The following is a 13,453-nucleotide window of genomic DNA, read 5'->3' as shown; positions in this document are numbered from 1 at the left end:
AAGCGTAAATCCAGCTGCATCCATCAAATCCCAACCTTAAGTCAGTTATTCCTGTCTAAGTCGAMCGAGTTACTCCTTCCTCCCAAAAGCTTGTGTGGGCAAGCATGTGCCTGCATGTCTATGCTTTGTCTCGTTCCTCAGAGTCTTTGGTTGTATCTGTATGAACGGAAGGAGAGCGGGTGGTCAAAGACAGCAAGCCCTTAATCCGTGAGATAACACTGGGAATGACAGCAGGCAGACCACTGGTCTACTCTGGGCTAATAAAAGAGACTGATAGAGACAGCAGTTACATTCTTCCTATGGCCTTGGCAGGGTGGGACTGGAACAACATGTGTTTACCTAACTGGCTAAAAAGAGCAAAAAAGCATTCAGTTGTTTCCCCTTTTAAAACAACGCCGATGCTATTCCATAAATGTACCAACACATTTTTTTCCTTTTTTTGTCTTGTGAAGAGTCACCTGCTCTTTTTTATCATTCAGATCTCATCAAATACTAAAAATTGCTGGAATGATGTGATGAAAGAGTTGGAAATACCTGGCATGCTTCCAATGTGTTATAATGCCATGTTGACAGTAGGGTATTTAACACCTAAAGATAAGTGCTTCATCTTTTCCCGTCAACTTCCAAGCCACAAAAGAATGGAGCCTTATTTGATGCGACTTCCAATAAGCACTTGTTGGAATTAGCTAATCTCAAATAGAAGTCAATTTATATTTTTATGCCCTTTGGGATGTAGTGAACAGAAACCTAAAACTTCTCGTAAGAGTCCAGTAATAATGTTGCATTGCTATAATGCAATGACGGTTGGAGGGAACCAATCTGCAGACATCTGTGTAAACAATTTAATTAAGACCATGTTTGATGAATTATAGCTGGTGAAGGCACTGCCTGTTCTAATACTTCAGTTCCTTAATTACACCAGACATCCATGTGTTCATTCTCTTTGCGCCCCCCCACAACCCCCCCCCCCCAAAAAAAAAGACAATGATATAAATTGAAAAACTAGAAAAGGGAAACTGCATTTCACAGTCTACTGAAGCAAAGCAAGCAATTTGAAATTAATCAAAACACAATAAGTTTACAACATGATAAAGAGGAGCTGCGTACAAAATGACGGGAGTTGATTTTTGATGCAAAGCCTCCTACTTTTATGCCACAAATTCATTTTTGACATAATTTCATTTTACATGAGAAATTGTACAATTTAAAAAAAATCTCCCTAAGATTTGTACATATATTTAGTCATGTATCTTTGATGTAGTACATGCATTTGTGTGGAAGAGTTGTCAGAAGAAAAAACATATCTTTAATTCAGACAGCTATATATAGATGTGGTCATTGTTTAGAAAAAAAAAGTGCTCATCAACAAAGCCAAGCACCGMATGCCAGCACCCATGATAACAATAGCACTGACTTAACCTTGTGAACTTGGAATCACAGAAGAGCACATTTCATGCTCAGGGCCAGTCATTGTTAGACAATCTGTGCGTCTATTGTTTTGAAGTTCCATTGCAACCAGGTCCTGTTAAACAGAGACATGTCTCAACAAAACAGAATATATCGTTAGAAAAGGAAAAAAAATGTCTTATAGTTGTAGCTAGCCATTAGGAATCACAAAGTAACTATGACATTATGATAATGTTTAACATTATGCAATTTTTTGCAGTCTACACATTCTCTTTATCAATTTATTTACAGTTTTCATGATATTGAGTACTATACCTTTTCGCAAACTCAACTTGGAAATATATCTAGGAGATTAGGGAAGCTTCCAAGCTATTCATAACCCCCACCTATGTCCCAATCTCCCCAGAGTATTTAGCTCAGTGGCAGAATCCTCTCCTGTTCAGCTGGACTGGTCTATTTCTGATGTGCCTCTCATGTCATGTTTAGAGCGTGTCTCTGAATGGCTTGTACCTGTTTATCCCAGCAGCACACAGGCTTATGTGATGTTTACCTCAGAGCTTACCAGGTGCTTTTCTCAGCTGGAACGCCAGCATGCTTAATTTAGACACCTAATCCTGACAAAAGTGGACCAAACATGTCTTAGGATCGGTTCCACCATCCATCAGAGAATTTTTAAACCGTTTTTTTTTTTCTTTTTTTCTTTTTGCATCTTGTTTGTCTGTTCTCATTTCCTTTTTACTCAAAGAAATCGATRTCCTAAAAGAGATGTGTTCTAAGAAATAAATTATGTAAACTGCCATGTTTTTTTTGAGTCACAGAACTGTTTAGCATYACGTCTGGAACAATAATTATTATTCTCTTGTTCAGATACTGTAGCTCTGGTGACAAAGCTGTAGCTCCTTCAATGACCATAATGAGTTGGATTGACAGCTGTTCAAATATTGATGCAATGCAATCAGAAAGTTAAAACTGCTACAGAATGAGTAGAATCAGAGGGATCTAAAAAGCTTATTGTGCAATGCTAACTTTTTAACAGTTGGCAATTTTTTTTCAAAACCACTATCATATTTGGTTAGCACTTAATTGTGAATTGTTCAAAATGTAAAGCAACACCACTCTCTTCAGTGTGTGATGATTTTACTCACCTTATCCTTATGGGGAAAACATAAGGGGTATATCAGGTCTTTATCCATCCCCACTCACCAAATCAAACTGCATTATTTGACAATCTGGACACATTTGATCTGTCTGGACACTTTATCTGAAAATCAGACCACCCAAATGAAGCAGTTGGAACTTAGCATTGCCACATTTGGAAACATCATTTACTTTACTGATCAGCAGCAGGAAGCATGTGTCTGCAATAATGAACCTTTACACAATATTATTTTTTTAGTTACTGAATTTGGGTTTTTCATTAGATGTCAGTTGTAACCATAAAAATAAAAAAATAAGCATTTGAAATAAATAAACTTTTTCATGATATCCTAATTTTATGACCAACACTTGTATGTAGATCAGTATGCAGATGAGAGTGGGAGAGACATACTGTATATACAGCTGAAACAGGTAGACCAGTGCATCCTAAATTTTTCAACATTAACACTTTAATACAACATGAAAAATAACATAAATAAACATAAATAAACCTTAAGAAAAATATTTTCTTGGGGAGGTGGGGTTGTGCACCATAGACCCCTATGGAGCTGCCTAAAACTTTAATACTAATAATTATTGTTTTCTTTACAAAACTTTATTTTTTTTACTTTTTAAACTAGTACTTTTGCACATTTACTTAAATAAACAACTTGAGTTGATTCTTCAACTTCTACAGAGGTTTTTTTAAACCTATTATTTATACTTCTAATTGAGTAATGAATGGGAATCATTTATGWCTGTCCTTAAGGGAATTAAAACAAAACAAACAAAAATATTAATACAAAAAATGTTGTATGTTTACTTGAATTATGTAAAGTCATGATGAGCTGCATTATTAATGACGTATAAAAGCACAGCAATAATTGTCTCTGTCTCACAACCATATATGAAAAAAAAACGAGTGAACCAAATAGATGAATGGACTGTTAATACAAATTTATTCTGGCCTACATATTTTTTCTTTGTGTCTGCACAGATCTTGCATCATTGTGTCACAAAAAAGAAGGTTTTGCAAAAAAAAAAAAAAAAAAAAAAAAAAAAAAAAAAAAAACAAGAGTTGCTTGTAATCAAGACTGTTACATTTAGGTCATTTTGCTAAAAGGCTGACATACAGCATTACCTCATCATCCCTAACATAAAGTTGTGGTAAATCTAAAAAACGTACAAAAAGTATTAAAGACAATTTGTGAACATTAATAGCTTCAGCTGAAAAATTCTGGTCATTTCAGGAGGGTTTCAGTTCAGTAAAACAACATTAATATGATTGTGGAAAAGAAAAAAAAAAGACCAAAAATATGGTACATTAACTTTTTTCATTAGGGAAATTGTCATCGTCTCTCTCAGGCAATACACATTAAAGTTAAAATTTGTTGCAAATGGATCTTTGCAAATCATTATWATATGTAAATGATGACACAAGGGCAGTTGCTGGGCAACAGAGGCAGTTGTACAGGCTGGTCTTTGAAAAATCTGGGGCTTCATCCAACAAGGTCAGTGACTCTTCTCAGCTGTAGATGTGACCACAGAGCAGGATGGAGAAGATTCACACTTTCATGGTGGCAGGAATATTTTCCAGACTGTGGTAAATCTCACCCAAAAGACAAGTCAGCTGAAGCGTTTATTATGCTGGTCACTTAGCTATTATATCAAAATAGTCTTTTTCAGCAGAAAATCACAAGATGATGCAGAGATCATAAACTGGGTTCTCAAATACATGTCTGCTTATAAAGACCAAGGCATGAACTTATTAGATGTGCAACAAATTCATGATGTTTTTCAAAAGCAAAAGGCATTTGCTTCCAAATGTAAATATGAAAAAAATATTAAAACAGCATGAATTTATAACATTTTATATAAAATCTTTACAGCCACTTTAGATTTTGCTTGCATGCTCACAATACAACTGATGCTGTAAATGAAGCTAAGTCTTTTGCAACATCACAAAAAATCTAATTCTCAAGTCTTATTGAAACAAGCACTCAGGGACTGACGGCAGACAGTACAGAGGTGGTGTTAGAGGTGAGAATCCTAGATGAGCGTCACTGCTAGGAAGCCAATTAGAGGTTTTTTTATCACACCATCTGTTCAACAAACATGAAAAGATTTGAACAGTTTACTTTTGATCATTTTTACTCAACCAGATCATAAAAAGATTGTTAAATCAATTAATCAAATACGTCTTATAAAAAAACTTCAGTACTTTTCTGTTCATTCTGACACAAATGGCTAAAACAAAAATTATATTTCGACTGTCTGTTGTGTGCAGACGCAATTAACACTATGATCACTAAAGTAAAACAAGAGCACATCTTAATTTTCAAAGGCTGAATAACTCATTATTGAATAAACAGGACTCAGTTATTAGTTTGAAAGCCACAGGTCTCAAGTCTTTCCACTCAAAACATTAGTAAWGGCATGCAACTCTAAAGTTAGAAACTATTCGTTCCAGCTCCTAAGGAAGTAATTTAACTAAACTCCAAAAAAACTGCTTAAAAGTCATTCAAATTTTAACTTACATTTTTCTATGATGAATGTACTTACTACGAACAGCTCCTCTCCTTGTGACATTCCTGCTACATAGCAGATKTTTTTAGGTGTGATGTGAACTGTTTAAGAAAAGAAGTGCAGTGAATGCTGCATGTCTGAACCACTGGTGAAAATGGCTCCTGTCTCGACATGACAGCTCAGTCAGGCCATGAGCTGTGTGCCAATATAATCACGTCTTTAGTGCAAAGTAGCTGTGGAATTTATTAAAATAACATTACTTGATTAAAAACATGTAGTGGCGATGCTATTTGCGAAAATAAATACTGTAAATACTTAAAATATATATTTTTATTTGCTGCAAGATATCCAATATTTTCAAGTTAACAAGCTCTGGTCTGAGTAAAGTCATGTTATAGTTTTTTTTTTTTCAATAGGAGTCAAGATTCAAGGGTTTTGTGAGTTCATCAAGTCAAGTTTGAAGTTATCAAAATTGTGACCCGACCCTATCTTGAATTGAGGTTATGTTACTCACAYCTCTAAATTATTCTTGGGAATGTGAAATGGAGTTAAAATAAATTTTAGTGAGGAGCTTAAAATATTTCCAAAATGCACAATTTTGCTGAACATATAAAGCTGCAGTAGGGAGTTCTGAGATAACTGTGGACTTAGCCTGAAATTTTACAGGTTTCTTCCCCTTGCTGTCTTCTGTGCTATATTCTAGCCATGTTTCCATTCAATTTTAATTTGAAATATGAGCAAATTTTTAGTACTTTGCAAAAAAGAAAAAAAAATGAACAAAATGCGAATCAGATGTGTTTCCATCAACTGGCTTGAAGCGAATCAGTTACGTCAAACGCATGCGTGTAGTAAGCAGGAAGTAAAAGTCACATCTCAGGAAAATGGAGAAAAGTTATCAGGAACATGTTGCTGCTATCAGGAAAGTTATAATTATTCTGTCATCAACTAGTTCTGGTGGTTACATGCTGTCTGGAGATGTAGAGAAAGAAATGCAATTCTCTTCATGTTACAGGAATAACTGAGAAGACGCAGACAGCAGGAGGAGGGTCCTGCTGCCAGTCGCAGTTGCAGTCGCTCTGGTACCGGGACCGGGACCGGTTTCGGACAGAGAGCGAGAACAGCTGATCATGTGAGGTAAATGTTCGTTACGTCAGAACTTATTCGACATACGTGTTTCCATCTCTCCTTTTGCTCATTAACTCTTTTTCGAAAAACCCAAAAACCACCTCAAGCGAGCGTATCAACTTTTTTGCGAATTAGATGAAGGTTTTTCTAATCATGCAGTTTCCATTCACCTTTTCTGATGCGGTACTTCAAAAATGTGCATTAAAAAAACCTTGAYGGAAACACAGCTACTGAAACCTGGTTTGAACGTGCAGGCTAGTGAGCAGCAGGGCCACAGATGATGGCAGATAAACAACTAAGATACATTCAGAACTCACCGCTGGGTCAAAACAACCAGAAAGCACCAATGTTTTAAAACACTTATTTTAGTCATAACTCAAGACAGAATGATGCTAGATACACAAAATTTGAACACTGTACACATCAAGGGATGTGTAACAACTAGGCTCAGTCAAAACAGCCATAACCTACCTAGAAAAGAAATAGCTATTTTATATATCAACCTCTTTGTGTGTCATGACCCTCAGAARTCTGTAATTTTCAGAAAAAATGCATAGCCTATCATTCATATGCGGAGTGTGTTTGTATGCGGACTGAATGTGAGACAGAGACAACAGCATCCGAAGTGCTGAGGACCAGGGACAGGAGGACGGGGAGAGTTGGGGAACCTTTTTTCTAGTGGCAGAGCATGTTGGGAGATGGTTATTTATTCCTGTTCATTGATCTGGTTTTATTTTTACATCCTATACAGTGAGGGTGTAACAAAATATTGATGCACGTCAGAATCATGATTCTCATTTACAAAGATTCAAAATCAATTTAAAATGTCCCAAAATCGATTTTTTWAAAATAATAATTAATAAAAAAGCAAATCCAATGGCTGTCAGCTTCCACGTTTGGATTTGCATGTACGCTATTATCATTACTTCATCTTTTCACTTGGCCCACAACACAAGTCAATTTGATCAACCACAGTTTTGCCAAACTCCACCCATCAAAGGACCTTCGCCTATATTTCAAACTTTGCCAATCCTGATTAGGACAAACTCCGCCCACCTATAAACAAACTCCACCTATGTACTGCAGAGACTCYTACTTGAGTTTTCCTATAATGTTATGTTGTTTCTCTGCAATTAGCAGAGCTGCAAAAAGGCAATCTTGAGCTTGAATGACAATACGCACTGTGCTGGGGAAGGGTGTGAGCATGTACACAAGCGTGATTGACACTGATAAGACAAACCTCCTGAGTCTGACTGGCTGTTTCTGACTGGGAACAGTGTAGTTCTGTAAATGGTAGAATCCGCATGGAAATGGTGGGACCACTGGGAGGAGCCAAAAGGTCTTCTTTGTTTGTTTATTTGTTTGTTTGTTTGTTTGTTTGTTTGTTTGTTTGTTTGTTTGTTTTTCAGATTATCTGTCACATATTCTACTGTCAGGGCATAGTGACAGATTTTTTTAAAAATGTGTAAAAAACAAACAAATATATAAAACTCCTACTGCTTTATTGTAAAGAATTCCCCTTATGGTTAATGCATTCAACTTAAGAGTTTTCTAAACTGCCTATGCTTTATGTGAAGGAATGACCCTGTTCTGGCATGGGTTGATCAGAATGGTTGAAAGCCCACACAAACTACACAAGCAAATCCGAAACTCAAACATATATAACTGGAATTATGAGTCTGACATTTGAGGTTTCATCTAAAAAAGTGGTAACTGGAAAGTAGTCACTTGACCTTAGTCGCTGACTCTCCATTGTTCAAATGTCAACAAGCAAGAGATGGCAAATCAGGGCAGCACTCATGTGGCTTCAGCTGAGGCCCATGCCTGACTGAAGTTGGGTGCAGTAGCGATTATATTGCTTYTGATAGTGTGAACATAAGCTCCCAGCAGAGGATGTTGTTCAGAGAGCTGGATCCAAACTCCTTCTGTACTTGTTCAATTATATGAAGCGGGGAAAAGGAAAGCAGCCTGTTCTGTTTTCTGAGTTTGTGTTTACAACTCCAGTCAGTCAAAAACAGCATGTGTCAAAATTGGATTTGCAAGCAATGTTGTTACACCTGCTAAGCTAATATTAAGTGTATAATATGGAATTGAGCTCTTTTCATTGGCTCAATTTAAAGTTGTAGAAGCCAGATTGGAAATGAAGGCAGCTCAGTTGGACTTTAAATTAGATTGCTAAGCAAATGCCTAAACATGAACAGGAAGTCAATGCTTGCGTTATTCTCAACAGTAATAAAAAGCGCAAAGAAAAAAAAAAGACTTTTTATTTTCTGCTTTGTGTGTAAAATTTCATAAAACATTTCCTTTCTTTGCTGATTGTATAACTTTTAAATTGCATTTCCCTTTGTAAGTTTGTCCAACATACATGGGAGAATAATGCCCTTAAAAAAGAAATAAAAGACAAAACACGCACTTCAAGCCAGGTCTGGTCTTCTACGTGTGATAAGGGACTGGGTAATTGAAGTCAGCCCTCCAATGCCATATATCAGCCATCCCTGCAATRGCTGACCTAAGAAATAATAGGCAAGCTTAGTGGTTTGAGGGTGTGAAGCAATGATGACAGCGTTCATATGATCAGACATACATAGTGTTACACATTAACACAGCATAGTTACACTTCACGCCTCCTTGAGTTTACAGTTTACCTTTTTCATTAATAAAAACTCACATTTTTTGCAGGAAATCAGTGACTTGATGGGTGATTCATAAATGATTACTGGTAGCTTAAAGGAGGACATTGTCTTAGGGAACATATTGCAGATTTTTTTAGGCTTACTGGTTGTTTGTTATTGTAACTGATCACCACTGTATTTGAATTTGATTTTGAATTAGGTTTGAGTTGTGCATAGAAAATACCAATGTATATAAAATTTAGTGCAGGGATAGTCAACTTAAATGATGGAAGGGGCCACATTTTTTTGTTGACACTGCCAGAGGGCCACATAGCATTACATACTTACCTAAATCTAAAATGGTTTGTGTTCATGTTTATGCATATTTAACCAACATACAGTGCACTAACATAACATATCCCATGTTCAAATGCATGTGTAACACTTGTACTCTTGTTTAATAAATATGAATACTTATTGTTTGATGCAAGAAAAAAAACTCTCCTTAATTTTCCATCCATGATTTAGTGCCACAAAAGTGTACGTTAAGCATCTGCAAAGTTATAAAACCAATTTCAACAAATACATTTTTGTGAAGAAATGTTTATTTTCCAAATACATCACTGCTTTCAAAACTGCCTTGTTCACATTTCTGTTTGCCAACATAAAATGTGTCAAGTTACAGACGTAATCATACTGACTTACACAGAACTTTAAAGAGTAATTTTGAAACTTCTTTTTAAGTGAAGTTAGATGATAAAGCAGGCAAAGTTACCTTGTTTAATATATAAATGCTGTTACCATTCAGTTAGTCTAGCAGGGCTGCTCTGATTCCATTGTTTAATATTCTCACTGCACACTCTAACACATGTAGCAGATCAAAACTGTGGATCAATTAGCTGAACAATCAGAGCAGACGTGGCTCACCGGGAGAGGTGTTATTAAAGAAACTGGAGTTTCAGCRAGGTGCTAGACAAAAGGTAACAAGATGTGTAAGAGGTGGTGCAACTGTGTAAAGTATGATAAAAAGAACATTTTTAAGCYTTTAATTATGTAAACCTCCTCCTGCAGACACCAAAATCAAATAGTGCACCTGTAAATTAGCATAATAGGAGCCAAAACTAGCCAGCAGTCGAACTAGCCACAAGCTGTAAAAAGTGCTGACTTTATTAGGACCCACTAATAGCTGCTCTATCTAAAGCTTCTTTCATAGTGCACACTTCAGCTTAACTCAGACTTTCTCACTTTTGGCAGCAGGTATTTTTCTACGTTCTTCATTTTCCGCTACAGACAGTACCCCCCTGGAGGTAGACGGGATTAGCTTATCATCATAACAGTGTTGCATGAAACTGTCAACACTTAGTGACCATGGCACTGTGGAAGTGCTGACCTGGTTCTGAGGACAGGAGTATTGGACAGTTTTTCGAGGTAAGCAATAAGAACTGAGTGCTACTGAGCTCACCTATAGTGTCGCTTGCCAAATCCATACCTTTGGATTTGTAATCAGTAAGCAAGTGCACAGATTTGCAAAATACTTCCTTCAGTGGAGAGCAAGGGGAATATATGTTTTAGTTGCAGGAGTGCAGAGCTGCTGCTGAGTTATTGTCGCACTGAGACATGGTTCTTTTACAAAAATCTCTTACTCAATGGACTGCAGTGTTTTCAAATAACACTGAATTGGTGCTTAGAGTATTAGGAGGGAAAAAAACAAAGAATCTTTTCTTCAAAAATGGGCATTTCATATACCCAGAAGACATGAAATATACATAAGATGACACACGTGAGTATATTTGCATTTAGTTACTCACTCAGCAAGATCTCACCCTCCCAAAAAACAACAAACACTCTTGCAGTTACCTTGAATCAGCATCATCTCAGCACATGCTCAAAACACATTTAGCTGTTGAGAGGACATAAAAATCAGTTGAAGTGGATAGCAAAAGCAAAACAAATCATTTAAACAACTGTGCCTGCTGCTGACAGGGCATTTTAAGTTTTGGCAGGTGCTCAAACTAAATCAATTGCATAAAATGTGAGATTTTTATTGAACTAAATGGTATACGCGATTAACAGCTGGGGCCACTGCATCAAAACGTAATGAGTGCATAAAAAAAGACAGAGGTGATGATGAGAAATACAGAGGCATGTTGGGATATTACACTTCTCTGTGGCAGCTTTGCTGGATATTAACTAGCTAATATTGGCAATGGGTGTGTGTGTGTGTGTGTGTGTGTGTGTGTGTGTGTGTGTGTGTGTGTGTGTGNGTGTGTGTGTGTGTGTGTGTGTGTGTGTGTGTGTGCGTGTGTGTGTGTGTGTGTGAAGTGAGGATAGAGTACTAAGCACTTTAATTTAGTTAGCTAGAAATACAAAAACATTTGCCGTTTGGTCTTCTCCTATTGGCCTTAATCACCAGATTCACCTTGTAAGCAGACATTTTATCTGACTATGTAAATATACGAAAAAAAAGCATGTTCATTTTCATGAAAGAAAAATGCAACCCTAGCTCAAACTCACAGGATTACACATCATTAGATTGAAATCCAGAATATTTTGATGACAACCTTATTTTGTTTGGCGTCAAACACAAAGGACATTTGATTTTGATGCATGTTCAAAAGCGTTCAATACTGCAATTATTCACAAGTCCCTACAAGATGTCCTTTTAACATCCAGCAAAGATGAGTGCAAAGAATAAACTCATTAGTCAGTATCATCAATACAACTACAGACAGCATTTTAATTATTTGCACTGGGAAAATATCTGCACACCAGAGTGCACAGATTTCATATTTGCAGCAGCAAAATTAGTTATTCACAAAAGGATAACGCAAATGGCTTACAGCGATGGCAATGTGTTATGCTGGGATGAGCAACAGACATCTGCATGTGAAAGAAAGATGGTAGGCTAAGAAATAAAGTAACCTGCCAGGAGAATCACTAACTGGGGGAGGCTTTTGTAAATGAGCACAAACCAGCATATATTTATAGATGGCTGAGTAAAGATGGTAAATTAACAGATAAATATAGTCCTATAGAGCGTGTTAAAAAGGCTTTGGTAAAAAAAAGAACTAAATAAAAAAGTAAAACAAAGTTAATTAGCATATTAAGCAAGCAGAATATTTTATTTTAGGTTCATCTAATGTTACCATACATTAATGTGGGAAGAGTGGTCATTGGAACAAGAGACTATTTGGAAGAACAACAAATGGGACCCTTTTAAAGTACAAAATATTCCAAAGCATACTATCATTTTAGTAGTAATGACTTTTGGTGGATGTGTGGTAACATACTATAATGCCAATTCCGTTTGTGATGGCTCATTGGCACAAACTAAAATTAAAGTTTTTTTTTTTTCTAGAGTCCATGCGTAACAGTGAAACAAGACCTTTTTGGGCTAAAGTGAATCATTATATGGTAATCTTCTTGTATGAACCTCAAAGATAAGTTTGGAATCTAATTCTCACAAAAAATGTAAAACTCATCCACATCTGCTTAAAGTACAATTGACATTGAACTTAGTTTACTGATATACAGAGAAACAGCAATGGTGCTGCTAAAGTGGAACCTTGTGACATGCCCATTTTAATTTGAGATTATTCTCTACTTTTAAAACACAAAGTAAACTGGTTAAGAAAACAAAACTGAGTGCATATCAATACTCACTTTAACAAATGGTGTTCTCAAGTCTATAGAGAAACTATTTCATCTACACCAACCTGAACTTTAAGTCCTCAGACTTCACACTGGAGACTAAGTAAGGAAAAAAAACTGAACCTAAACTTTTAGGCTATATATAAGTTAACTAATTAAGAGGAATGCATAATACAAAGCTATGCATCAGTGAATAATAGGTCTTAAAAAAGTTCAAAACAAAACTAGATAGGGGTAAGATACGTACTAATTTCCAAAGTGTATAAGGCAGTAATACAACGGTGGAAAATCAGTAGCTAAAATTGTGTTAAATAATGACAAAATAATTGACCATGTAAAAAGTGTTGATTATAATAATGCTGAATAATTTTACATCACAGCACTGCCAGAAATGCCAATGTGTTATTTCAAAGACAAATAATCAGAGGAATGGCAGGTAAAACAAGAATTGATGCTCACACTGAAAATAAAGAAGCGAACAAATAAAAATAAAAGGTATGTTTAAAAAGGCACGCAGTAAAGGTCTTAAATTTCTGAGTACCGATGCACACAGATCTAAACAGTTCAGTGTCACACATACAGCAGCAGAGATATTAGTAGATCCTAACAGTCTAAACTGATGTGGAGATACAGTACTAACAGTGTCTTGTGCATACAATAGCAACAATGTTAGCTGTCAATCACAGTCAAGCAAAATATGTAGGCCTGAAGAAGTTACCTGCTATCCAAGTAAAATGCTGGAAATCTTAGATAACAGTCCATAGAATCTAAAGTGAAAAAAAAAATATAATAAACACACAACTCTTGTCTTAAATAAACATAAAATATCACATATTTGACCTCACAGATGATATGTGCTGACAGGTAATGATACTTACAAAGCAGCATCCATGTGGAAAGAGTTCATTTAAATAGCACTGTTGAATCGGCCTTTTCAAAATATATAGATTTTTTATTTTTTATACACAACAAAAATATACAAATCCAAATTGAAA

Source organism: Austrofundulus limnaeus, unplaced genomic scaffold (assembly GCF_001266775.1).
Source record: "Austrofundulus limnaeus strain Quisiro unplaced genomic scaffold, Austrofundulus_limnaeus-1.0 Scaffold57, whole genome shotgun sequence".
NCBI lineage: Eukaryota > Metazoa > Chordata > Actinopteri > Cyprinodontiformes > Rivulidae > Austrofundulus > Austrofundulus limnaeus.
This window is presented reverse-complemented; position numbering follows the sequence as displayed.